At 46.3% G+C, this 24744-nt stretch overlaps 1 protein-coding gene across 7 annotated transcripts in view; it reads right to left on the bottom strand.

Moving 5' to 3' along the window:
• The window catches only part of CTIF (cap binding complex dependent translation initiation factor), a 351897-nt gene that overhangs the window by 261451 nt on the left and 65702 nt on the right, over positions 1 to 24744 (bottom strand). The window lies entirely within an intron of this gene.

The following is a 24744-nucleotide window of genomic DNA, read 5'->3' as shown; positions in this document are numbered from 1 at the left end:
CTTTTTTTTTTTTTTTGCATTTCAAAAGGTGGTAACTCTAACGTCTGGGGAAGATGGTCTATGCCGACGGGAGAGAGCTTTCCCGTTGGCATAATAAAACCACCTCCGTGAGAGGCAGTATCTATGTCAGCAAGAGAAGCTCTCCCTCTGTTCACATTGATGCTAAGGTCGGTGTAATTTACGTCACTCAGGGGGATGGCTTATTCACACCCCTGAGCGATGTAAATTATAGCTACATAAGTGGTAGTGTGTACAAGCCCTTGGTCGACATTGCCAACTTATGTCAGTATAACTAAGTCAGGCAATGGTATGGAAAATTCACACCCCTAAGCGACAAAGTTATACTGCACTGATCTAATCCCGGGTTTAGACAGCACTAGGTTGATTAGTGGGCTTCTCCCCTGGACATAGCTACTGCCTCTGGAGGTGGAGTATCTATACCAACTGGAGAAGCTCTCCCATTGGCATAGGTAGCATCTTCACTTAGCTCTACAGTGGTGCTGTAAGTGTTGACAAGCCCTAGATATATACAATAAATGGCAATATGATGAGTAAATACTTTAGAAGAGCTTTCACTATAGCACTATTTCCATTATTATGAATATCACCCAAAACATGGTTATACTTATCAATGTGACAGCCTGTGGAGTGAAACTATCAGAGAAAAAGGATGCTGATCGCACTTGCTGGCTACTAGTCCTATGCTCTATCTGATCTAGTGGATAGTGTCTCCAACTGAGAATCAAGAGACCTGGGATTATAGTCCTTCCTCTGCCATTGGCTTGCAGTGTGAACTTGCGCAAATCATTTACAGCAACTTCCTTATGCTTCGGCTTTGCCGTCTGTAAAATAAGCATCATAATGCTAAACGCCCCCCTCTTTCTGTTAAGTGCTTTAAAAGATCTTACTCCATGGCACCCCTTATGCTTGGAACAAGCTTTAATCAGGCTTTAAATTAGAATGTATTCATCAGGCTTCCCTCTCCACTTCAATAAAATGAGTGTGTTACAACATTTTTAAAAAAAACAATTTGACCCATAAAGGAGTATGTTCAACCAAGAATAGGACAAGACGCACTCAGCAAAGTCTGCAGCAAGGGAGATTCAGGTTAGACAGCTGGAAAAAACTTTCTAACTGTAAAGGATAGTTAAGCACCGGAACAGGTTAGCTAGGGAGGTTATGGAATCCCTATCACTGGAGGTTTTTAAGAACAGCAAGCCAAACACCTGTCAGGGATGGTCTTAGTATATTTAATCCTGCCTCAGCACAGGGGGATGGACTAGTTCAGGGTTTCTCAGCCAATGGTCAGGAGCCAAAATTGGGTCATCAGAATGTTTCAAAGGGTCGCGTGGCAGCCTCCTGTCCCATGGGGCTGGCTGGGCTCCCCTCCCTGCTCCGGGCACTGCAACCTCTGGGGTCTCAGGGCCACTCAGGTGTGGCCCAGCCATCAGGATGGCAGTCCGGGAAGGCCAAATCTGAGTGAGTGGCATGGCAACCCCATGAGCCAGGTCACAACTCCACTCACACAGATTTGGTCCAGTCAGGGGGGCGCAGCCAAACCTGAACGGCACTGCAGCCCCAGAGGGTTTTTGCTCAGAGGGTTCCCTGAGCCAATTTCCTGGTTTAAATAGCCCACGTGGACCAATCAGGTGATTTCTCTTGCTCTGGCCTCTTCAGGCAGTATACCCTGTAAAGCCTAACCCTCCAGTAATTATTGGATACCACTCTGTGTGGCAGTGTAGAGACACCAGGACCCCATAACCTTCGGTTCTAGACTCACGGAGCCTTGCAATGTCCAGCTGTTATGCCAGTCATTTAGGGTGTAAGCTCTTTGGGAGTGGTAACTGCCTTCTAAGTGTTTTCAATGAAGCACATGGCCTGTGTGCAGGCATTATCAAATAATAATACAGGGATGAAAAAAGCTATGTAAGTGCAAATCATTAATAATATTCATTAATTTAAGCAGAGATTTGTTCTACACAAGCAGAAAGAGCAGACACTATGATGGTTCCTTTATATTTACTGAATGAGTGCAAAGACAACACGGTGTTTTTACACAGTACGTTTATTCCTTTGGTAACAGGATGTGCATAAGGAGAGCTCAGACGGCATGTGCTTGGTCATGTGTTCCACTAGGGGGAGCATGGAAGCAGCATCAGCAAGAGAGGCCAGACCACCTGGCAAGCCTATGTCCAATGTGGACACAAGAACAAATGGGTATAAACTGGTCACCAGGAAGTTTAGACTTGAAATTAGACGAAGGTTTCTAACCATCAGAGGAGTGAAGTTTTGGAATAGCCTTCCAAGGGAAGCAGTGGGGGCAAAAGATCTATCTGGTTTTAAGATTCTACTCGATAAGTTTATGGAGGAGATGGTAGGATGGGATAATGGGATTTTGGTAAGTAATTGATCTTTAAATATTCAGGGTAAATAGGACTAATCCCCTGAGATGGGATATTAGATGGATGGGATCTGGGTTACCCAGGAAAGAATTTTCTGTAGTATCTGGCTGGTGAATCTTGCCCATATGCTCAGGGTTTAGCTGATCGCCATATTTGGAGTCGGGAAGGAATTTTCCTCCAGGGCAGATTGGAGAGGCCCTGGAGGTTTTTCACCTTCCTCTGTAGCATGGGGCATGGGTGACTTGAGGGAGGCTTCTCTGCTCCTTGAAGTCTTTAAACCATGATTTGAGGACTTCAATAGCTCAGACATAGGTGAGGTTTTTCATAGGAGTGGGTGGGTGAGATTCTGTGGCCTGCGCTGTGCAGGAGGTCGGACTAGATGATCAGAATGGTCCCTTCTGACCTTAGTATCTATGAATCTATGAGTGGCTGCACAAAATCTGGGCTGGGACAGGAGAAAATAAGCAAGGCCAGACAGAGAAAGCGCCGCAGGTTCCCATCCCCAGCAAGGCTGTCTCAATGCTTGCACAGAATTGGAGGAGCAAGAGCAACTAGGATAAGGAGGAGGCTGAAGGGCAGAAGAGGAAAAGACACAGAGAATAGGGTGACCAGGTGTCTGGTTTTCAACTGGAACACTCAGTCGAAAAGGGATCCTGATGGCTCTGGTCAGCACTGCTGACTGGGCCATTGAATGTCTGGTTGGTGCTGGCGGTGCTGGTGTCACATAGCAGGGCTGGCAGGCTCCCAGCTAGCCTTCGCGCTGCACGACTCCCGGAAGCAGCGGCATGTTCACCCTCCAGCTCCTACGCATATGGGCAGCCGGGGGGCTCCACACATTGCCCTCACCCCAAGCACCACCTCCAAAGCCCCCATTGGCCAGGAACCGCGCCCACGGACGGGACAGCGCACAGAGCCTCCAGCTGTACGTCCGTGTAGGAGCCGGAGGGGGGGACATGCCGCTGCTTCCGGGAGCTGCTTGAGGTAAGCACTGCCTGGATCCTGCACCCCTGAGGTCCCCCCTACAGACCCCAACCCCCTGTCCCAGCCCTAATCCCCTTCCCACCCTCTAAACCTCTCAGTCCCAGCCTGGAGCAACTTCCTGCAGCCCAAACCCCTCACCCCCAGCCACGGCCCAGAGCCCTCACCCCCCCACACTGCCCCTCGGTCCCAGCCCAGAGCATCCTCCTACACCCCAAACCCCTCATCCCCAGTCCCACCCCAGTCCACATCCCCAACCAGAGTCCTCACCCCTCCTGCACCCCAACCCCCTGTCCCAGCTCAGAGTCCCTTCCTGCACCCTGAACCCCTCAGCCCCAACCCAGAGCCTCCTCCTGTACCCCAAATACCCCATCCCTGGCCAGAGCCCGCACCCCCAGCCAGAGTCCTCATCCCCTCCCGCACCCCAACCCCCTGCCCCAGCACAGAGCCCCCTCCTGCACCCTGAACCCCTCATTTCTGGGCCTACCCTGGAGCCCTCACCCCCAGCCAGAGCCCTCACCCCTCCTGCACCCCCTGAGCCAGTCCAGTGAAAATAAGCAAGTGAGTGAGGGTGAGAAGAGCAAGCAACAGAGGAAGGGGGGAGGGAGTGAGCGGGGGCAGGCCTCGGAGAAGGGGCGGAGGAAAGGTGTTCAGTTTTGTGCGAATAGAAAGTTGGCAACCCTGATAGAGAATCCAATTAGGAAAAGACTGGGGGTGGGGAGAAAGAGAACAACATACGGGGAACTCATAAGGGAGGCAAAGCAGGAGAATTAAGGTGGAGTGAATTTTGACAAAGATACATGAGGTATTTAAAAACCATTTCCCGGTTCCCCCCAGCCTTGGGAAAGGAAATCCCCAAGCCCCCTTCCAAGCCCAGAGGCTGTCCCTGCATTTTACTTTTTCTGTCCCTCCCAAAGACTTGCCTTGCAGCAACCCAGATGCTTTCAGAACAGCCAGAGAGTGGCTGCATTGCAGAATGACAAGAGATGCTCTGACCCACTAGGTCTGAGCAGAGTTACTTGGACTTCTCTGCTTCTGCCCACAGTCCTGGCTCATCAGTCTCCCTGCAGAGAAGGGCCCTCTCTGGTCATTAGGCCCAAAAGCCGCTGCCTTAGCACTCCCATTGGCTTGGTCTTTCTGCCTGCACTGACTGATTTCTTTTTGCAACCAGTCCATGCTCCAGCTCAGCGTATAACAAACTAAACCAAACTCTGGCATGTGGCTGTCATCGAAACCTAGTACGAAGCAAACCACTGCACACTTGCTTCCCTGCTCCTACCCAAGGCAGGGACCAGGCTTGCTTACAGTTCGGATGTTAGCAATAGTGACAGGTGCGAATGGTAATATCATCATCAGCCTTACACTGGCTACACCAAAAGCAAAGAAACTGTTGCAAACATCAGCATCAATTTCTTATCAACCGGTGGCATGCAACTGAATGCGATTAGGCAGCCCTGTGCTGAGTTCATTTTCCATATGGGAATGCCAAGTGGAAACAACCAACCACCATCACTACCACAGAATAATTGCTGTTGCCTAGCAGGTGGGCGGAAGAGCCTGGCAGTGCAACAGAAATGTTAAACTCTCACAGCTGGGTGAGTGGGGGCTGAGGCTAAAGGGACATAAACCTCGCGTGGTTTACATTGGACAGCTTACCCACCCTCTAACAAAATCATAACTAAAGCTGCATGTCTGTCATGGAGGTCACGGATTCTGGGACTTTCTGTGACCTCCATGACTTCTGCGGAGGCTGGTGCAGCTGACTCCAGGGCTCTGCTTGGGCAGCCCCTGGGCCAGCAGCAGCAGCAGTTTGGTTGTGGGAGGGGGCTCAGGGCTGGGGTAGGGATGCGGGGCGGCACTTACCTCAGGGTGGGGGCTCATTGGAAGTGCTCAGTATGTCCCTGCAGCTCGTAGGTGGAGGGGCCAGAGGGCTCTGTGCACTGCCCCTGCCTGCAGCTCCCATTGGCTGTGGTTCTCGGCCAATGGGCGTTGCAGAGCCAGCGCTCGTGGCAGGGGCAGCGCGTGGAGTCCCCCTGGCCTTCCCTCCCCCTAGAAGCTGCAGGGACATGCCAGCCACTTCTGGGGAGCTGTAAAGAGCCGGGTAGGGAGCCTGCCAGCCCTGTCCTCCAGCACCAGAAGGGGGCCAGAGCGCCCCCGGCTCAAGTTCTAGTTAGGGGTATACAGTACAAATCATGGACAGGTTATGGGCTGTGAATTTTTGTTTACTGTCCGTGACCTGTCCATGACTTTTACTAAAAATACCCATGACTAAAACATTGCCTTAATCATGACACATACTGAACACTTCCATAGCCCTTTATGGCCTTGTTTTCACTGAGAAGTTTACCTGAGTTATAACTAAATGCTGGTCCTAACTCTAGTCCTATCCATATATAAAGACCCTTAACTTGAGAGCAGTAGTGCTTTTAACTTCAGTTCACTGGCTCACGAGGGGACATAAACGAAAATTTGAGCAAGCACAACTCATCAGCTGCTAATATGACCACTCTGTAGTGCAGACATAGGTTAGCACCACTGAAGTGCCACTAGTTCTCCCATGCTTTCCCGCAATTCCCCCCATGTGCCCAGAACGGACAGACAAGTTCTCCCACAACCCACTGGGAAAGAATTCATAGAGTGGCTCAGCTTAAGTGCAGCACCTAGAACCACAGGATGTGCCCCCAGAAGTGTTAGCAGCACACATCAGTGGCAGTGTGGACACAGCAATTGGAGTGTAATTTCACAGTGTGGCCACTGTCATTCAAACTAGACTCTCTTAAGTTAACTGCATAGACGACATACCCGAAGGGCCGTACCCACAACCAAATCCCACAACAGCCTTGTGAGGCTAGTAGGTATTATTTTACTCCCTTTACAGACAGGGAAAACAGACACAGAGACGTGAAAAGTAATGTACAAAAGGAAAGAAGTTGCATTTGCCATTTTGCTTCATTATGACGACACCCAAAAATGATGTCTGCATTTCTTTGACGTTAGAAACTCAGGCCTTGTGCATGCTGCTTTTCCTAGAAGTTTCTTTGGGGGAAGGGGGGCTTAAGAACTAGCAGGATTATGACATTACAAATATCAAAAAAATAAAATCTAATTAATTGAGAGGGGAAGTGATTTTTTTTTCACCTCAGACTGTCTTTGTTAAAACCTATTTAAATCAAATGCCTGATAGAGATCTCTTCCTCTAGATTTTTTGTTAAAACACACAGTCTAGCCAGAACTTCCTGATGCAGGTGCCTAAAGTTTGGTGCCTAAAGACTACAGCACACCTATAAATTCCAGAAGAGTTAACGAGAACGGCAAGTGCTCAGCTCATCTGTCAATCAAGGAGCTTTGATTTAGGTGCCTAGATATGGATTTAGGTGACTAACTTTAGTGAATAATTTGAAAAGTTTGGTCTCCACACTCCTAACCCTTCAACTGAGTGCTGACAAAGTTGCCACTTTAGATCTCTGGTCTTCCATGGAGACCTCCAGCAAAATCAGGGAATTTAGGACTACATTTCAAGCCTCTGAAGCCTCCTTTACCCATCACAAAGAAGCAGATCACCCTTAAGCTACTTGCCCAAGGCCACAGAGTAAAGTATTTGTCTGAGCTGAGCTGGAATTAAGAATTTCGGGCTCTGAATTATTCCACTGGCCTCCTAGTCCTAACCACGGCGTCTAGTTTGCTCATTGTGTCAGATTCTTCTTTGGAAACTCGTGTTAAGAAATTGTGCTTCATAGACTTTATTTAGAGTTTCTGATTATTTGATGCTCCTGGAGGACATGTGTGCTTGAGAATCAATATCCTTTACCAACACTAAAACACCTAGAAGGATAGCAGAGAGTGCTCCAGGATATTGGCTTGAAACACACTTACAGCCTAATGTTTAAAAAAAGATAACAATATAAAGTAGAAGCCCACTTTCACATCTACTTTTGCACATGCATTTTGGATACATGCATTGGGAATTGTTGCACATGTACAAGGCTGTGCAGGTGCCTATCTAGCCATGTCCACATGCAAAGCGAGAGACCTAACTTAAAGACAGGCCTTCAACGGGGTCAAAAATCTTTGACTATTTCATTACATAAATGCAAGCAGATATGATTTAAAGTGCCCTCGACAAATGGCAGGAACAGCCCATCCTCATACAACTCCCCAAAAACCCCCTCAAGATAGCACCTATACACAACTAAGGCCTGATCTACACTAAAAGGTTTTACCAGGAAAACCTTCCTTCATGCCTTGCATGTAACCATGAGTCCTGCTGACAAAACCCTCCACTTCTGCCACTATAGTTACTCCCCTTCCTTGAGTGACATAATCCCTCAACCCTATATTCCCTTGACCCCAAATTCCCACAGTCCCCTTAGAGGATGGAGGGGGTCCTGCAAAAATTTCCCACAGGGCAGTGCATACAGCAAAAATTTCCCACAGGGTAGTGCACCAGAAGGTGGTGCTGAAGATACTGGGATGCCTGCCCAGGGTGCAACACCTCTTTTGCCAATACATCCTGATGCTGTGTGGACACAATACACCACACAAGCAGCCAAGTATGAACACACTGCAATGAAACAGTTTTTGTTGGAAGCACTATGCCAACAGGTCTCTTGCAGGTAAAGCTTTCTAGTGTGGGCAAGGCCTGAGTAACTCAGGCAAGACCACCTTCAGAAGAGAACTTGTCTTTTAAAACAAAGGAGGAGGAGACTGTAGTGGCCCGGTCAGATTTGCTTCAGCATTCTTGCACCGCACACCTCATGACACTCCGAGCTTATGGATGTCATTGATACATGACAAATGCTTAGCTTCTGTCGTGTTATTGGATGGTTTATGCATCCCCGGGCAGCAGAAACCATACACAGGAACGGAAGGATGATGGAATAAATAAAACCTGCAGCCAGCCATGGGGACATCAGTATCCAAGAAGTCAGATCCAGAATCAAATTTGTAATAAGCCTAAATGCAAAGCTGAATTAGAAATGAGTCAAAGACAGAAGCTCAGAGTTTACGTTTAGATATTTAACATCTTGTACCCTTGTAATATATTGGCTCAGAGACAACAAATCCAGATTGCATACAGAAGGTGCTGATGCCACTTGTGGGTGTGTTACAATGTCTAGATGGCAGGACTGGTTACTCTTCTCTTGCATTTTATTTTAAATAAAAACTGTTTCTGCAGTTTTTCCAATTATTCAGACAGCTAACTTTGTATTTGAATTCGGCAGTAAGGTAGTCACTCTTCTCATTCAGTAAGATGCTTAATCATTTTAGAAAGACACATTGCTAATTGGTTATTGATAGAAACCTGCTGGATTAGAGGGAAAGAGGATACTGCTGCTAGAACAGCTCATTAAAAGGAAATTCTGAGAAGGCAAACCAGTCGTCTCCTGGCATGGCTCAGATACCATGGTGATGGGCAGCAGTACAAAACTTTAAAACACACAGATGCCTAAGGTTATTCTACACTAAGCCACGGAATTGTTGCAAAGGCATTACCAGGCAACCAACAAAGTGCATTAAGGGTTTGATCCTGAATCACTGACTTCACTAGGAGCAGGCCTTCACACAGCACTGCAGTTTTTGGTGCATCCACACGGAGCACACCTTACAGACACAGTTACACCATATTGCCCAGCAACATGGCTGGAAGCAAATGCTTTGGGCTGATTTCTTGAGCTCCACACTGTGGGACTAAGATAGGAAGATTGGCTAAACCATCACAACTGGCTAAACTTGTCCTCCCTGGGCAAAAAATACTGTAGATTTATTGATTTTAACGAGAATTAGGCTAACCAGTACAACGGAATCTTTGAAAGCTCCTGGACTGACACCAGCACATAAATATTGTGCAAGTATTGCAAGGCTACATGGCACCACAGCCAATGGTTTGCTGCAATGCTTTACAGCATAGTATAAGCAGGACCTGACAGTGCCCTTCTAACCTGCCAAGCAACAGAGTTCCAGCTACTCACAGGCAGAAGAACATTCTCATACGTTTGAGCTTTGTGGCTCATTCTTCTCTAAACAGCAGCCAACAAGAAAAGCACCCCATTGTTTAGATTGCAAGTTTATCGCGACAGGGCTCTCTCATTTCAGTGAACAATGGCAAGAACAATGGCACTGCAACCCCTTGACTGGGGCATCTAGATGCTACTGCAATACAAAACAAGGAGAAAACCCATTGGATTTTAGTTCCCCCACTTACACACTTCTTGGAGCACAGAGTAAAATTGAAGGTGACTAGTGCAGTGACTACGTAGCCACAACTTCAGCCAGATGTAGCTCAAATAAAGTTGTAGACATCAGAATCAGCTTGATCCAGGGGCAAGGACGGAAGATCAGGTTGGGATTTTGATCTACTGCTTCTTTACTTGCCTACCTTTCCCCTTATGCACCCATCCCAAGGGAGGAGCGGGGAGAACTGGGAGATAAAGCATTGCTTCACTGAAAAGTAGACAAAGTCCATATTTCACTACTATAAAGCTTCAAGAGCATGGGGAAGCAATTCAAAATCAAATTAAATTAAAAACACAAAACCTCAATTTGCATAGGTCACTAAATAACCACAGTAAATAAGCACAGAACGTCTTCCAATCTGGACTAGAACCAGTAACACAGGAGGGGAATGCCCCTCTCAGGACTTCTTTGATTTTTTCTAAGGGCCTGCACCAATATTTTCAAAGGGCTTCCATTGTTTTTTTTCAGCAGTGCAGTTCCACCTATGTAGCTGCACCAGTGCAAACCCCTAGAATAGACGCATTTCACTGATGGCAGCTTAGCCCAGTTTGGAACTGGAGTAAACAGAACTGGTGCAAATCCCAGTTTAAACTGGTGCTGTGTGTCTATGTTAGGAGTCTGCAACTTCACTCATGGAGCTATCCATTTAAGGGGGAAACAAGCAAGCAAAACCCATCACAGACCCTAAAGGCCCTATCACAAGGCTATCTAAGCACCGGGATAGGTCCAGTGACTAATCTGACAAGCCATTTGTCACCTGTAATGCAGAGAATATTCCAACCTACTTACCTGCACTGGAAACGAGTCCAAGTGTTAATATGAGACCTGAGTCCAGAAGCAAGAATGCTACCAAATGAGCTATATTGATACCTTGGAAGTCCTAAGGTTGTTCTCTGAAAAAAATTACATTTGCTTCTACAAGTGCATCCTTCCTAACACTGAAACAAGATCTGCAAAGAAAGGAGTTGGCAGATTGCATAATGCACATAAGCATCTAAAACTGTGACCCTGTGTAATTAAGCATGTAGTCAGTAATTGGCATTGCTATCAAAGAGAAGGATCTGCTTGCAGAGGAGATGGCACTTAGAGTCCTGTTAAACTGGCATAACACCTTCTGACTGGGCCCAATGCCATCTGCGAAGTGAGGAAAGAGCTCAGGCAGTGGAAGACCAGATACATGCACGGAGAATTAACGCCACAGTAATAGGTGCTTTGGAATAGTGAGAGAGCAAGCTGTGTAGGCTCCCCACATCCCCAGTGCTACTTACAGTGAGCTCAGGTGGGAAGAAAGGTAACTGTGTAAGGATGAGGTTTTGAATGGTGAATCAGGATTTCTGTCCCACAGGAGGAAGGCGTTGGGATGCCTTTATACATGAAATATTTATGCCACAGCTACTTTTTACAGGAGGCACCTGAAATCTTGGTGAAAACTGCTCTGTGATGGCAAATTCCATCGGACAATAAGGATTTTAGCGATTTGTCAAAGCAGTTCTGAGTTCTAGCAAAAACCTCTCTTAAACAACTCAGTATGGTGCACAGCCAGGTCTGGGTCCTCATGCAATGTAATTTCTGGGGAGTCCAGCCCATAGAGAAGGAATTTCACACTGGAAGAAACTTTAATGAATATATAAAAAAAAAAGCAATTAGCTTACCTGGTGTCTTTACTCCCTTTGCCCTACACTTTTGGTCTATTCAGATATTTGTATTTGGATACAAGAGTGTTTCTTAACGGCCCAGCTCCTCTGCCAGGCAGGGAGAAGTGACCTTGTGTTTGGGACATACCTTGTCAAGAAAGAGGACAAAAAAGAAAACACAATGTTGCATCATAAATCCATCGTCCCAACTATAGAGTAGAGGAGCAAGGCCATTGTCTATTATTATTTATTGTTTGTATTGCAGCAGCACCTAGAGCCCAGTCATAGACCATAGCTCCTTGTTACAAGAATGGAGGTATCAGCCCAGTATCCTGATCAAATTCAAGCAGGCTACTAATATTACACCAACCTAATATCCCTGGAGTCTCAGGTGGGTCCATTTCTGATGCTCAGGTGTTGTGTCATATACTGTGATCAGTTAAATTGCTGTGCTTTATACAAGAGGCAGCTGCAGTTCAATACTGGGTAAAGTCCCTGCTTCCTGGAGGAATGCACCCAAGAAGTAGCACCTCTGTCCCTAGAGGCCTCACTTGTGGAGTGCCACAAGGATAACTTCTCTCTCCGGTCCTATTTAACATCTACATGCAGCCACTAAGTGAACTGGTCAGATGACACAGACTCAAATTCCAACAATATGAAGATGACATGCAACTCTACCTATCCTTCACTTCAGACAAGTGATACCACTACCACCAAGATGGTCCAGTTCTGGGATGTGATCAACTAATGGATGAAGACTTGCCCGGTGAAGCTAACCCCAGAATGATGGAGGTGATGCTGGTGGACAGAGGAAAGCATTCTGAAGAGCCTGCAGCCCTGGTGCACTCTCCTTGGGCAGACGGCATGCACCCACTGTCAAGTGAATCCATACTTTAGGAGTGCTCCTGGGTCCCTTGCTGACACTATGCTCTCACATAGCAGTACCTGTAAGTAACAATTTTTACCATCTCCAGTTGGCGAGGAGATGCCAACTCATCCTGTGTAGGATGACCCTGCTTTGGTCATACACACCTTTTTCACCTCAGATCTAGGCTACATCAACACGATATATCTGGGCAGGAAACCGTCACCCTTAGGGAAGGGTAACTAGTTCAGAATGCTCTGCAGCCACACAAAACTACTGCAAGCAAATCCCACGTGTCCTCCCCTTCCCCACACTGATTTACCACAGAATATCCAATCAAGTTCAAGGTCCTTTTCTTCAGGGCACTCCATGGCCTCAGCCAAGGATATCAAAACAAATAAATCAATTAACTCTCTAGCATGAAGACCGTGGCCAACAACTGTGCTCCTCAGGCATCATGGAACTTTTTACCACAAGAGTAAAGTCAGTCCACGCAGGAGGCAGAGCTCTCTCCGGGGACAATCCAAGACTGTGGAATGAACTCCCACAGGTACTAAGGGCCGTCATAAACCTCACGACTTTCCACTCCAAGCACAACGGGCATTTCTTGGACCTGCATCTCCAATACCAACACAGAGCAGAATGAATATTAAAAAAAAAAAGCCCCAAACCAAACCATACCAAAACAAAAAACCTCCACTGCATGCACAGCTCTCCCCGGGGGGGAGAGAATGAGCCACACAAAACACGTTAGCCCGGTCACGGAATGCACTACTGGAAGGTGCTCAGATATGATAATGAGGACAGTATAAGATCCTGTATGGAACTGAATAGAACTTGTATATGGCCGCGAGGTTAAGGGGCCATTACAGTTGGTGAAGCAGCAATGGGAGGGCTTTACACCTTCTCCATTCTGGACTTTGTAACCAACCTCCGAACCTCTTTAGCCCTTGCTAAAGAAAACCTACAGGATAATCAAAAAGAGCAAAATGCCTGGTATGATAAACATGCCAGAGAGCGTTCCTTCGAAGTAGGGGACCAAATCATGGTCTTAAAGGCGCTCCAGGCCCATAAAATGGAAACGTCGTGGGAAGGGCCATTCACGGTCCAGGACCACCTGGGAGCTGTTAATTATCTCATAGCATTCCCCACTTCCAACTGAAAGCCTACGGTGTACGATATTAATTCTCTCAAGCCCTTTTATTCCAGAGAATTAAAGGTTTGTCAGTTTACAGCCCAGGGAGGAGATGACGCTGAGTGTCTACTATGCCTGAAGGTGTCTACTATGAAGGGAAAAGTGCTAGTGGCGTGGAAGAGGAGAACCTCTCATGACCCTTGGGCGTATGCAGTGACAGCAGATCCAGGAGCTGTACACTAGCTATGCGCAGACGTTCTCAGCCACCCCGGGACTGACTGAATGGGCATACCACTCCATTGACACAGGTAATGCTCACCCAATTAGAGCCCAGCCTTACCGGGTGTCTCCTCGAGCTAAAACAGCTATAGAACGGGAGATCCAGGATATGCTACACATGGGTGTAATCCGCCCCTCTGGCAGTGCATGGGCATCTCCGGTGGTTCTAGTTCCCAAACCAGATGGGGAAATACGTTTTTGCTTGGACTACCGTAAGCTAAATGCTGTAACTCGTCCAGACAACTATCCAATGCCACGCACAGATGAGCTATTAGAGAAAATGGGACGGACCCAGTTCATCTCTACCTTGGACTTAACCAAGGGGTACTGGCAGCTACCGCTAGATGAATCCGCCAAGGAAAGGGCAGCCTTCACCACACATGTTGGGCTGTATGAATTTAAGATACGCCCTTTTGGGTTGCGGAATGCACCCGCCACCTTCCAAAGACTTGTGGATGGTCTCCTAGCGGGATTAGGAGAATATGCAGTCACCTACCTTGACAATGTGGCCATATTTTCGGATTCCTGGGCAGAACACCTGGAACATCTACAAAGAGTCTTCGAGCGCATAAGGGAGGCAGGACTAACTGTTAAGGCTAAGAAGTGTCAAATAGGCCGAAACTGAGTGACTTACCTTGGACATTAGGTGGGTCAAGGAACTATCAACCCCCTACAGGCCAAAGTGGATGCTATCCAAAAGTGGCCTGTCCCAAAGTCAAAGAAACAGATCCAATCCTTCTTAGGCTTGGCCGATATTACAGGCAATTTGTACCGCAATACAGCCAAATCGCTGCCCCACTGACAGACCTAACCAAAAAGAAATAGCCAAATGTCGTTCAGTGGACCAAAGAGTGTCAGAAGTTTAACCACTCATGTCTGACCCTGTGCTAAGGGCCCCAGACTTTGACAAACCACTCCTAGTAACCACAGATGTGTCCGAGCGTGGTGTGGGAGCAGTTTTAATGCAGGAAGGACTGGATCGAGAATTCCACCCTGTAGTGTTTCTCAGCAAGAAGCTGTCTGAGAGGGAAAGCAACTGGTCAATTAGTGAAAAAGAATGTTACGCCATTGTCTATGCTCTGGAAAAGTTACGCCCATATGTTTGGGGATGGCGTTTCCACCTGCAAACGACCATGCTGCGCTATAGTGGCTTCATACAGCCACAGGAAATAACAAAAAACTTATTCGGTGGAGTTTAGCTCTCCAAGATTTTGATTTTGACTCCAACACATCTCAGGAGCTTCTAACAAAGTGGCTGATGCACTCTCCCATGAAAGTTTCCCAGAATCAACTGGTTAAAATCATCCTTGTGATGTGGAAAATATTGTTAGTCTTTATATACTTGGTAGTATATTTAGAGGTGCATGTGTCTTATTAACTCTGTTTCCTCCTAGAGCTCCAAGAAGAAATCACAGCCAGCGTTCCACCCTATCTGTGATTTAGGGGGTGTGTCATAAATATAAAGGGAAGGGTAAACACCTTTAAATCCCTCCTGGCCAGAGGAAAAACCCTTTCACCTGTAACGGGTTAAGAAGCTAAGATAATCTCGCTGGCACCTGACCAAAATGACCAATGAGGAGACAAGATACTTTCAAAGCTGGAGGGAGGGAGAAACAAAGGGTTCTCTCTGTCTGTGTGTTGCTTTTGCCAGGACCAGAGCAGGAATGCAGGTCAGAACTCCTGTAAAGGGCTAATAAGCAATCTAGTTAGATATGCGTTAGATTCTGTTTTGTTTAAATGGCTAATAAAATAAGTTGTGCTGAATGGAACGTATATTCCTGTTTTTGTGTCTTTTTGTAACTTAAGGTTTTGCCTAGAGGGATTCTCTATGTTTTAAATCTGATTACCCTGTAAGGTATTTACCATCCTGATTTTACAGAGGTGATTTTTTTTACTTTTTCTTTAATTAAAATTCTTCTTTTAAGAACCTGATTGCTTTTTCATTGTTCTTAAGATCCAAGAGTTTGAGTCTGTGTTCACCTATGCAAATTGGTGAGGATTTTTATCAAGCCTTCCCCAGGAAAGGGGGTGTAGGGTTTGGGAGGATTTTGGGGCGGGGCCAAGACGTTTCCAAGCGGGCTCTTTCCCTGTTATATATTTGTTAGACGCTTGGTGGCGGCAGCAATAAAGTCCAAGGGAAAAAGGTAAAATAGTTTTTACCTTGGGGAAGTTTTAACCTAAGCTGGTAAAAATAAGCTTAGAGGGTTTTTCATGCAGGTCTCCACATCTGTACCCTAGAGTTCAGAGTGGAGAAGGAACCTTGACATAGCCCATAAAGCTTCTTGGGATCTCTGGATGATGGGAAGTGTATACATCAAGTTATAATTATCAAATGGTGCATCTTGGAAGTAATTTTGAAACTGGCCATGAAAAATCCAGGGGATGCTAAATTTGACACTAATGAAGCTGCAGATAAAGTAATATTTTAGCATATTTGTAAGTCCGGTGATATTTCAAATAATGTCTAAATTAAAACATTCGCTATTTGCATATTCACTCACTTATGTTGACACATTTGAAAAGAGAAAAAACAAAGCACAATTCATTATTGTGCATCCTCCCCACCCCAAAGGAAACGTGTTTTACAAATCAATCTGAACAAGTGGCAGAAATGCAGTATTAAAATCCACACAAATACGCATACACATACCCCTTTCCAAGTGCTCCTCTCAAAGCTACAGTGCCTGTCCTTTGAGATCTGAAAACTATCATTAGCATATTCTGTTCAGACCAGCAGCCTGGGTAGAACAGATCATGGCTTGGGGGAAAAAAAAAAACAAAAAACCTTACAGGACATCTACCCAGAGAGACTGATATGAAAAATGCTCCTCCTCCAAAAGGGATCCAAATACAGTGAGAAAGCTCCAAACTCCTATGTGCTGAGAGGGAGGGCAGCTAGCAATATGAACAATAGCCCTTTCCCAATAGCCACTGTGAAACTGACAATTCTTGACAGTTTCACTCTGCTGACAGGGCACCAACACTTTTTGCAAACTAGGGCTATGAGCACCGGTGACATTTAAGGATTGTTCGTGGTGCAGAAATCCTAAATTCATGAAGAGCTCTGCAAAAGCAGAATTTATTCCACATTCCAGCATCATGCTGCATATTGTCCAAATATGAGTACAGTATAATAAATGCTGCTATGACAATGATCTGATCCATACACAAGTTTGCAATCAAACATCTGACCACGTGCTTATGCATCAGCTACAGCCAGCATGTACTGTCTTTTGCAAATAAACAAAGGGAGACCATTACCAGAAACTAAAGCTTTTCTTTAAAGGCACTCAGGCAACAGAATGGCCACTTGTGCTGTGAAAAGCCCCATAATCCTAAAAGACACATCCAACTCCAGTTGAGATGTCAACCCGCTGAAGTAATCCATACAGTAGGTCACTGACATGGGGGGGGGTCATATGAAACCAGGTCACATGATCAGAGACAAGACAAGCATGGTCAACAACTAATCCCCTTTAAACCATTCCTACAGTTTGCTGGCAAAACAGGATTTTTGTGCCTGCACAGAGACAGCCTACTAGAATTCAGAGTACATACCACAGCTGTGAGCCAAGCAAAATAGCATAGCTGCTGCCCAGTCTCACTCTCTCTCACACACACACACACACACACACACACACACACACACACACACACACACACACACACACCCTATTAATGATCACCTCAGCAACAAAAAGAAAGGAGGCATCTGTTAGCGTTCCACAGAACAAAAGCTTAGCTGAGGTGAAGCAGGGAGAGCACTGGATTTTTAAGTAGCTGGCTTGCATGAATCTTGCAAACACAACTCCTAGTTGGGTGACCAGATAACAAGGATGAAATATCGGGACGGGGGTGGGAGGTAATAGGAGCCTATATAAGATAAATCCCCGAATATCAGGATTGTCCCTATAAAATTGGGCTATCTGGTCACCCTAGCTCCTAATGACTTGCTTCTCTTACATATTAGCATGCTTAAAGTTTTAAAACAGGAGATGTAGCAGAGACTGTCTATAATTGTTTATATATCAGCTCTAAGAGGCTCCAATCATCACAGTTAAACTGTGGCAGAGCCTAGGGGCCCAATCAGAGACCAGGGCCACATTGTGCTAGGCGCTATACAAACATGTAGTAAAAAAATCCCTGCCCTGAGGAGCTTACAATGTAAGAATAAGATAAGAGTCCACACATGAATACAGAGCACAAGGTAACGGCGAGAAAATATTAGTCAGTGTGATGAGCAGCAGCCACAACACGCCAGCCACCTGATCACTGTCAACTTTTTATCAACATCCCAGCAGAGGAGAGAGTTTTAATGAGGGATCAGAACCCCATTTGTCAGCATTGTATATACATGATGAAAACATGGCCCCTACCCCAAAGGGGTTACAGACTAGCTTTAAGAGGAGAGACCGCAGGGGAATATGACAAAGAGATCAAAGGGAGTGCAGGAGGACAGACTAGAGTAGCGCAATAAGCTGTGTTGCCCCTTGTTGACCCCAGCAGCTGATCAATGTTTGGGGTCCCGGGTATGTTCCAGTCGGAAGTAGAAATTGGTGACAATCAAGTATTTCTTTGATGCAGTTTTGTATATTTACAAAGAATGTACTCAGGGCATGTTGACACAGCAAATAGACACCCCTGGCTGGCCCATGCTAGCCAAATCAGGCTCGCAAGGCTCGGGCTGGAGCCTGGGTTCTAGGACCCTGCAGGGTGGGAGGGTCTCAGTGCTCGGGCTCCAGCCCAAGTCCTGCAGTTTACACAGCAATGAAACAGCCCTTCAGGCCGAGCCCCACAAGCCCAAGTCAGCTGGCATGGGCCAGCCACGAGTTTTTCTTTGCAGTGTAGACTTAGAGCAAGTCCTGTATCTCAGAATGCAGGAGAAATCAAACAGCAAAACACAGCTTCTTTTGTTCACAGTACTAAGAACACTCTTTTCAGCCTGTAACCCTGCCCCAAAAACCTCTGCACAGGTTTCTTCCAGGGCTAGACACCGTGCTTTCAGCTGCTCCTTCTGTCTGTCTCTCTCTCCCAGTTTTGGTCTGTTTTACATTCTCATTCTCATTTTTTCCCCACTCACAATCTCACACCCTACCCATAATAATACTCAGGAAAAGCTCCTGGGCCAGTTCACATACTCCTTTTTTATTTTAGGTGAGGTACTGTGATTATCCTTACACTTATGTTAATTGAAAGGCGTGTTCACACCCATCAATCTCAGATTTTACCTCAACCTATAGCAAACTCATAGCAGCTGTATTCAGATGCTTAACCACTGCAGTGTGCTTTGTAGTTGCAGCTAGCTGTGGTCTAGTAGCCACTTGTTGTATGTCTGGACTGAATTGCCTGCCAAAACTGTCCTCTCCATTTTGATCGGAAACTGTATTCTTATTTACTTACCGTCCTAACAATTGCCACATGGCTTGGATGTATTTCAGTCCAGAGGTGACTGCATTTCAATCTAGGTGAAGCATTCCTATATCTAAGTTTGTATATCACCTCGGTTCACCAAGCTCTTTGAGATCCCGCTGGGACAAAAGCTGATATTTAAATGCAATATTTTATTATTCCACCAAACTGCTGGCAAGAACATCCGTTCACTTTGGAACTGATCACGGTTTTACCCTTTGCAGTAAGCTCTCATCAGGACAGACAGTTTTATTTACCAGGAGAGCTCAGACTAGAGAGAGATAGCTCAGTGGTTTGAGCATTGGCCTGCTAAACGCAGGGTTGTGCGTTCAATCCTTGAGGGGGCTATTTAGGAATCTGGGGCAAAAATTGGGGATTGAATCATAGAATCATAGAATTGAATCATAGAATATCAGGGTTGGAAGGGACCCCAGAAGGTCATCTAGTCCAACCCCCTGCTCAAAGCAGGACCAAGTCCCAGTTAAATCATCCCAGCCAGGGCTTTGTCAAGCCTGACCTTAAAAACCTCTAAGGAAGGAGATTCTACCACCTCCCTAGGTAACGCATTCCAGTGTTTCACCACCCTCTTAGTGAAAAAGTTTTTCCTAATATCCAATCTAAACCTCCCCCATTGCAACTTGAGACCATTACTCCTCGTTCTGTCATCTGCTACCATTGAGAACAGTCTAGAGCCATCCTCTTTGAAACCCCCTTTCAGGTAGTTGAAAGCAGCTATCAAATCCCCCCTCATTCTTCTCTTCTGCAGACTAAACAATCCCAGCTCCCTCAGCCTCTCCTCATAAGTCATGTGCTCTAGACCCCTGATCATTTTCGTTGCCCTTCGTTGTACTCTTTCCAATTTATCCACATCCTTCCTGTAGTGTGGGGCCCAAAACTGGACACAGTACTCCAGATGAGGCCTCACCAGTGTCGAATAGAGGGGAACGATCACGTCCCTTGATCTGCTCGCTATGCCCCTACTTATACATCCCAAAATGCCATTGGCCTTCTTGGCAACAAGGGCACACTGCTGACTCATATCCAGCTTCTCGTCCACTGTCACCCCTAGGTCCTTTTCCGCAGAACTGCTGCCGAGCCATTCGGTCCCTAGTCTGTAGCGGTGCATTGGATTCTTCCATCCTAAGTGCAGGACCCTGCACTTATCCTTATTGAACCTCATTAGATTTCTTTTGGCCCAATCCTCCAATTTGTCTAGGTCCTTCTGTATCCTATCCCTCCCCTCCAGCGTATCTACCACTCCTCCCAGTTTAGTATCATCCGCAAATTTGCTGAGAGTGCAATCCACACCATCCTCCAGATCATTTATGAAGATATTGAACAAAACGGGCCCCAGGACCGACCCCTGGGGCACTCCACTTGACACCGGCTGCCAACTAGACATGGAGCCATTGATCACTACCCGTTGAGCCCGACAATCTAGCCAGCTTTCTACCCACCTTATAGTGCATTCATCCAGCCCATACTTCCTTAACTTGCTGACAAGAATGCTGTGGGAGACCGTGTCAAAAGCTTTGCTAAAGTCAAGAAACAATACATCCACTGCTTTCCCTTCATCCACAGAACCAGTAATCTCATCATAAAAGGCGATTAGATTAGTCAGGCATGACCTTCCCTTGGTGAATCCATGCTGACTGTTCCTGATCACTTTCCTCTCCTCTAAGTGCTTCAGGATTGATTCTTTGAGGACCTGCTCCATGATTTTTCCAGGGACTGAGGTGAGGCTGACCGGCCTGTAGTTCCCAGGATCCTCCTTCTTCCCTTTTTTAAAGATGGGCACTACATTAGCCTTTTTCCAGTCATCCGGGACTTCCCCCGTTCGCCACGAGTTTTCAAAGATAATGGCCAAGGGCTCTGCAATCACAGCCGCCAATTCCTTCAGCACTCTCGGATGCAATTCGTCCGGCCCCATGGACTTGTGCACGTCCAGCTTTTCTAAATAGTCCCTAACCACCTCTATCTCTACAGAGGGCTGGCCATCTCTTCCCCATTTTGTGTTGCCCAGCACAGCAGTCTGGGAGCTGACCTTGTTAGTGAAAACAGAGGCAAAAAAAGCATTGAGTACATTAGCTTTTTCCACATCCTCTGTCACTAGCTTGCCTCCCTCATTCAGTAAGGGGCCCACACTTTCCTTGGCTTTCTTCTTGTTGCCAACATACCTGAAGAAACCCTTCTTGTTACTCTTGACATCTCTTGCTAGCTGCAGCTCCAGGTGCGATTTGGCCCTCCTGATATCTTTCCTACATGCCCGAGCAATATTTTTATACTCTTCCCTGGTCATATGTCCAACCTTCCACTTCTTGTAAGCTTCTTTTTTATGTTTAAGATCCGCTAGGATTTCACCATTAAGCCAAGCTGGTCGCCTGCCATATTTACTATTCTTTCGACTCATCGGGATGGTTTGTCCCTGTAACCTCAACAGGGATTCCTTGAAATACAGCCAGCTCTCCTGGACTCCCTTCCCTTTCATGTTAGTCCCCCAGGGGATCCTGGCCATCTGTTCCCTGAGGGAGTCGAAGTCTGCTTTCCTGAAGTCCAGGGTCCGTATCCTGCTGCTTACCTTTCTTCCCTGCGTCAGGATCCTGAACTCAACCAACTCATGGTCACTGCCTCCCAGATTCCCATCCACTTTTGCTTCCCCCACTAATTCTACCCGGTTTGTGAGCAGCAGGTCAAGAAAAGCGCTCCCCCTAGTTGGCTCCCCTAGCACTTGCACCAGGAAATTGTCCCCTACGCTTTCCAAAAACTTCCTGGATTGTCTATGCACCGCTGTATTGCTCTCCCAGCAGATATCAGGAAAATTAAAGTCACCCATGAGAATCAGGGCATGCGATCTAGTAGCTTCCGTGAGTTGCCGGAAGAAAGCCTCATCCACCTCATCCCCCTGGTCCGGTGGTCTATAGCAGACTCCCACCATGACATCACTCTTGTTGCACACACATTGGTCCTGCTTCAAGCAGGGGTTGGACTAGATGACCTCCTGAGGACCCTTCCAACCCTAACCTTCTGTGATTTTGTGTGTCCTTACATCAGAGATCATTTAATGCCGGTGCCAGAATAAGTGAAATTCTCTATGTACCCAAAGAACAAATATGGCACCAGCCCAAACTGTCTCAAATGGCCCCCTCTAGACTCTTAAATCCAGTCAGTCCTTGGCTTCTTGGCTAAGAGTGCCAGCAAGTGTATCTATGATCAGTTACATGGACTCTTGTCCTTCAAGCATCGGATTGAGACTCCACCTCCTTTCCCATAGGCAACAAGTTTTACTCAATTGACCCAATGGTACTGGAATTGGCAATCCAAAGCAACATTCAGACAGCACAATGACGAGTGGGATACAAAGGACTAGACAGCGGTCAAGAGATCCCATTGCCAATACCTTGAGCCACCCACTTTCTGATACCCTACTCTCAACTAAGTAGTGGACACAAACCAACAACGCATGGAGGGCCCAATCCTGCTGTTCTTGCACACTCCAGAATCTCACTACAAGCAGGAGCACAAGAAATGAAGAATCGGGCTTGTGCTTTTATCCAGTGTCTGGTAGCTGTTCTGAGCACATGACTGATTAAAAACAAACACACATGCAGATATCACCGCATCTGCGAGAGGAATTCAAGCATTAAGAGACACTGCCCCCAACCAGCAAGGTATATCAGACTTCTCACTTCACTTCCTAGCATCCTGCTGTTCTTCTTTTGTAACAGCACTAGTGCATCAGGTGAGAATGGGACCGAATGAGAGACATGAACAGCTGGTTGCCTTCAGGGAGAGGAGGGCTAGTTACAGAATCAGCACTCAGCCTTACTGTTTGTCTACAGAAAATGTGTCAGCATTTTAAAAGCACTGATGCAAGTCTACCCATGGCAGATGATGTTGTGGAGATAGGGTGCAGGAACTAATCAGAAGAGGTCTAGACGTCAGAGTGGTAAAAATTCCTGGTTGCACTTATTCTCAGGGCTGATGCACAAAAAGCCTGGCTCTCCACAGCCTTGAAGTTCGTGTATTTATATGCACCTGTGCAAAATATCCCAGACCCTCACTCAGAATGGCAGTGGAGAGTCAGCATAGCCAGCCCAAAGTATCTAACTCAGTGGAGCCATTAGAACCAAAAAGTTACAGAGCAGCACTTCCACACAAAGCATGTTCCTTTTTCGGAAAGTTATGAGAATAGCCCAAAACACAATCCTAGGCCAGATGTGGTTTTTATTACCCAGACAAAGCTGGCTGAAATCCATCAAACAGTTCTGGCGATATTTCCAGAAGACACTACAACACCCACAGAAGCTGCAGCTGGGAGGGAAATTTCAGGCAGTTCACTCCTCACCGGGCTGCCTTCGAACACCAGCACAATAGGATGTGTGTCTGTGCGTGCCCATGTTCACTTTGAGCCAAATTCTGGGCAGACAGACACCCCTGCTGTGATACCACACTGAGATCTGAATACAAGTCAGAACAGAATTTGGCTCATTATACATTTATACTGCACTCCTTCTTCCAAAGAGTGGATGGCAGAGGAAAGAGGAGGACATAGCCAAAATAATAGCCCAGAGTTCTATAGTGCATCCTCACATCTTCCCAGGGGCCTATGACAATTATAGGCTTCAGCACACAATGCTCCATATGGATTATTATTTGTATTATGGCACTGCCTCAGGGCCCTAACAGGATCAAACCTCACTTTGCTGGGCACTGGACAAACACAGTGAAACACAGGGGTTTCCCTCTGCAGCTGCCAGAAAGTCTGCACCACAAGCAGCTGCCACCACTTATTTCCCCACATGTAAAAGCAATAAGCTAGGGAGAACTAAATGAAGAGCAGAACACTGGATCTCTCAGAGTAAAGAAATTGCAAATATTTGTGCTGCTACATTTATTGCCCAAGAGATACTAGATTTTGATTAATAAAAAGTAAATGAACCAGCTCAGCAAAATAAGCTTTAGTAGATGGGAGAATCGGAGAAAGGCTTTTATTAATTAAAACCTAGTATAAATCACAACGGCTGTAACACTTTCTACTTCAGCAAGGTTAATACTTCAGCTAGCTGGTTAGGAGAACAGTGTGCCCCTGCAACATATTTGGGAGATCTCACTGTATTAAAGATATGTATCATTGTGGTCTAGGGAGAGCATGTAATTCATGGAAGAAGGTGACCACAGCCTTCCAGGAACTAGGCACAGTTTTGGGGGGCTGGGAGGTGATTAAGCAAATTCATTCAGATTGCAATACTTCCCGAGAGGTACCACCATCCCTACCTGCAGGGGCTCACGTATACTGGTTAAAACTGGATTCTCCAGAGACGAACAGACAAAAAAATAACTTTTGGATAAATTGCTTGAGTCTAAATGGATTCAGTGCCTTCTTGCTGATTCAGCAAACAGACAGAACCTTCTATCCAAGGGAGGCCCCAATTCTTCCAAATGTTGGAAGGACTTTGACCTACTCGGGCCACATAAAACTGACGGATGATCTCTGGTATGCTTTTAACATGTGTATAGGAATTTCTATTCATGTTTACCCTGCAATGCTTTCACCTTAAGAATAAATGTGCTTGCTTATAAAGGGCTACCTGATAATGCCTAACTGTTGGCAATACACGGTTCATGATCTTTGAAAAGAAAGCAAAGCACAGATGCTGGCCTGTTGGGAATACCACAGTGCAGGCAGGGAGCTGTGCAGCATGGGAATCACCCAGTCAGGAGGGAAGGAGACACAGGTCTCTACCCCCTGGGGAGGTAACAGCTTAGGATCGAAGAGCCTGGCATGGGTGCCCTTGAGGGCCCACAGAG

This window comes from Dermochelys coriacea, chromosome 5 (assembly GCF_009764565.3).
Source record: "Dermochelys coriacea isolate rDerCor1 chromosome 5, rDerCor1.pri.v4, whole genome shotgun sequence".
NCBI lineage: Eukaryota > Metazoa > Chordata > Testudines > Dermochelyidae > Dermochelys > Dermochelys coriacea.
This window is presented reverse-complemented; position numbering and strand designations above follow the sequence as displayed.